The sequence below is a fragment of the Amblyomma americanum genome, chromosome 1, assembly GCF_052857255.1.
Source record: "Amblyomma americanum isolate KBUSLIRL-KWMA chromosome 1, ASM5285725v1, whole genome shotgun sequence".
In the NCBI taxonomy this organism is placed as follows: Eukaryota; Metazoa; Arthropoda; class Arachnida; order Ixodida; family Ixodidae; genus Amblyomma; species Amblyomma americanum.
The window spans coordinates 175,045,663-175,049,581 of record NC_135497.1 but is presented as its reverse complement, the minus strand read 5'-3'; the positions used below and the strand labels follow the sequence as shown (position 1 = coordinate 175,049,581).

Below are 3,919 nucleotides of genomic sequence, written 5' to 3'. Positions count from 1 at the left end.
TCAGGACATGTTTCTAGGTATCACCAAGAGGCCGGAGACAACTAGCATTGTTCCAGTGTGGTGGATGTAGACAGAGTTGGGGACCGAACCTGAAATCGAGGTAGCTCAGAGCAATGTTTCAATTCTTTGCACCGAGAGTAGATCGGCTCAGGAGCAAAGCACCAGCAACCACTCAAATAGAAAGCTTCTCACAGATAACTTTCCACTCTTTCTGCTCAAAATTGAAGCACAACAGCATGCACGTGCAAAAACAGTACAGTATATAACGAAAGAGGAGCAGAATCTTCACAACCTGAGCCAGCAGATAGTTTTCATAGATTGGTCGGTAACACTGTTTCAGGTTCTGTGGTTCGTAGCATCCAGTCCTTGCTTACAGAATATGTAGGACACTGCCGCACCTATGTCACTCAGGTCATCTCACTGCTGCAGCAAATACTACAATGAAAATTTTCATCTTGTGCAGCTCAAGACTTGAATAAAAAGAAAACAACCTCTGTGTACCATTATGTGCCAAGTGAAGGCGTGATACAGTTTTTCATGGCTGTGGTACCTGATAATGGACGTCATGTGTCTGATGATTGTTTTTCTTAGTGCCTTTGCCTTGTGTCCGTCTTTCAGACATACGGCAGAACATGGGGTACAGGTAATCCCGTACCAGGATGAGTTTGAAATAGCTGATCCGCTGGGCTTGGCAAAACGGTAATTCAAACTCCGGGGTGTATATATGACACTGAGCAATTTGCCTTTGCATTGCAGGTGACAGGAATGATGCTTTGTTACCAGAAAGATGCAAAGAAGTCTAGATGGCTTGCAGTGCTGCAGCCTTTGATAAATGACTTTGTTCATGCGGAGAGATGTGGAACACTGATCAGTGGAATAAACAAACACAGTAATGCTGAGATTCATTATACACAAAAACCTTGAAAGATATACAGTTGATGGCTTCACCAAAAATTTCAGTTCATGGGCATACTTGTGTCGGTTCTGCCTGGTCGCATGCACAGATTTTGACTAGCAACCTCATGTAGTTGGGGAAAGACGGACACCAGAAAATTACAATAAATATCTTGAATGCCTTGCACGACCATGGTGCGGTCTCATCCTTCCACATTCTGCAGCACTTTCATGTGTGTGGTTGTGGCTTGCTACCCTGCACTACACGACCATAGCAAAGGGGTAGTTCATAATGATTCTGGCTTTATACACTCATTACTTTGTGAATAAAAAGCGTGGTTCACGTATGTAACAGTCATCGTGATAAGCACTGTGCGCGCGGCTGTCCCACTGGTACACGCTGAGATATGCGCTATGCCTTCCTTTCCCTCACCCAGTTCTCACATAAGTCGTGTGACCGTTCTGGGCACAGGCAGGAGCTTATTGGTTTACGTTTTTTTTATGGCAGCTCCACCATACTTTTTTTGTATATATTGCACGACAGAACATTAAAAGGGGTCATTTCTTGGTCACCACCATGAGTGTCTGTCTGACTCGTCTGACATGGTGTCAGAAATGGGATGAAAGCCGGCTCCGATGTAGCACCAAACAGCACCGCCAACAAGAGGATGACCAGAAGCTGCTGAAACAAGAGCAAGTCGTCCCGGTGGCAAGCGACAAGCAGCACTTCAGAATGGTGGGAATCAAGCCTCCGAGGCCCTTCGACTTCTAGAACGTCGCGGACTGGCCCGCCTGGAGGGACGAATTTGAATACAGATTCGCCTCCAGACTACACGAGAAGCCAGCCGAAGTTTAAGAACTCTTCTCTATGCAATGGACAGAAAGTCGCGGGAGATTCTTCGGGCACTAAATGTCAAAGATGAAGAAATGAAGGACCTCAGCTTCGTAAAGTCGAAGTTTCAGAGCTACTTTGTCCACACCAAGAATGTAGTCTATGAGAGTGCTCGCTTTAATCAACGCCGACAGCAGCTGGGCGAAACTGCAGACCAGTTCGCAACCGAGCTAAAACAGGCTAACAGACAGATGCGAGTTCAGAGACATGAAGGACCGCCTAATTAGAGACAGGTTCGTAGTTGGTCTACGGGATGAGGCTCTATCGGAAGAACTACAAATGGATCCGAACCTCACACTGAACATGCCTTTGGCAAAAGCGCGTACGAGCGAAACGGTGGAGAAACAGCAAGCAGAGCTAAAAGGCAACGACTGTATGGTCCCGGAGGCTTGTATCGGCGCAGTAAAGTCGAGGAAAGCCGGGGCAAGGACAGCATTTTCACGCGTACAGAAGAATGCTTATCATCACAAGAGCTGCAGCTTCTGTGCCGGTCAGTATCATCTGAGAAGCAGTTGCCCAGCGCTACAAGAAAGGTGCAGGTTCTGCCGAAAGTTGGGCCACTTCGAAAAAGCAGGCAGACGGGAATCTCGACGGCATTGCCGAACCTGATAAGAAATTTCTTGGCACGGTCGAGCAATCACAGAACAGAGCGTCTGCGCACTTCGTCAAAGAACTGATAAACGACCACGAAGTTGGCATGAAAGTAGATACTGGAGCAGAAGTGACTATCGTAGGTGAAAAGTTTCCGTTCCTTCCAAGTTCCCTGCATCAAGCAGGTAATCTGATCGGGCCGAGCAATGCAAGCATCCGTACAATCGGAAAATTTGATGCTGAAATAGCTTGGAAAGAAAACCGTTCGCAACAAACTATTTACGTCATGCACAACTTGCACACGCCCTTGTTGAGATTGCCAGCTATCAAAGCCCCAGGAATCGTACACTTTCTACATGAATTCCTGACTGCTGACGTCATAGTAAGCAGGTAGCCTAGGTTATTCCAAGGGACAGGGTGCATATCTGGAGAACATAAGATACTCCTTGTGCCGAATGCAGTCCCGTACGCGGTGTCTACACCCCGGCGGATTCCTATACCCATGAAAGAAAGGGTTAAGGAAGACCTGGACAGGCTAGAACGAGAAGGAATGATAAAAAAGGTTGAAGAGCGGACAGAATGGTGCGCGCCTATTGTCCCCGTAATGAAGCCGTCTGGAGCAGTAAGAATCGGCGTTTAGTTAATGCAACTGAACCACTTCATAAGACGGGAGCGCCATCAGCTGCCAACGGTGGAGCAAGTCATGGGGAGCTTCCAGGAAGCTAAGGTCTTCTCTAATCTGGACGCGAATTCCGGATTCTACTAAATACGGCTTTCCAAAGAGTGTCAAAAGTTGACCACTTTCATTACGGCGTATGGGCGGTACTGCTACTGTAGGTTACCGTTCGGGATCACATCCGCACCAGAAATTTTCCAAATAAAATTCTCGCAAGTCCTAGGAGGCCTAGACGGTGTGCTGAACTATATGGACGACATTTTGGTATACGGCAAAAACAAAATGGAACACGACAGCTGCCTTCGTGAAGTACTCAACCGGCTGCAACAGATGGGCGTGACCCTCAACAAAGAAAAATGTTTTTCTGTCAAGCAGGTAACCTTTCTTGGCATGACCTTCGACGGCAGCAGGGTGCGCCCAGATCCTGAAAAGATTAGGGCTATCAAGGAGTTGCCCCGACCTGAAAACGTAGCTGAAGTTCATTCCTTGCTAAGCATGATGAACCACCTCGCAAGGTTCCTTCCTGACGCTGCGTCTATGTCGGCGCTTCTATGCAGCATCCTCAACAGACAGCGATTGGTCATGGGGAAACCCAACAAGAGGACGCCTTTGAAAAGATCAAGGCTACTCTCAGCTCGAACAGATGTCTAGCAAGGTACAACCCCAGGTACCCGACAATCGTGTCGGCGGATGCGTCTTCGCAAGGACTTGGTTCAGTTTTACTCCAAGATCAGCTTTTAGGCGAAAGGCGTCCTGTAGCATATGCCTCCAGATCTCTCACGAAAACTGAGCAGAGGTATTGGCAGATCAAGAAGGAAGCGTTATCTTTGACTTGGGCAGCGGAGCGCTTCGACGAATTCCTGAGA

General features: G+C 47.6%; 1 pseudogene; it reads left to right on the top strand.

Annotated features, from left to right (window-relative positions):
* Positions 1-1,471: 1,471 nt before the first annotated feature.
* On the top strand, positions 1,472-2,494 carry LOC144114890 (uncharacterized; annotated as a pseudogene).
* The last annotated feature ends 1,425 nt before the right edge of the window (positions 2,495-3,919 follow it).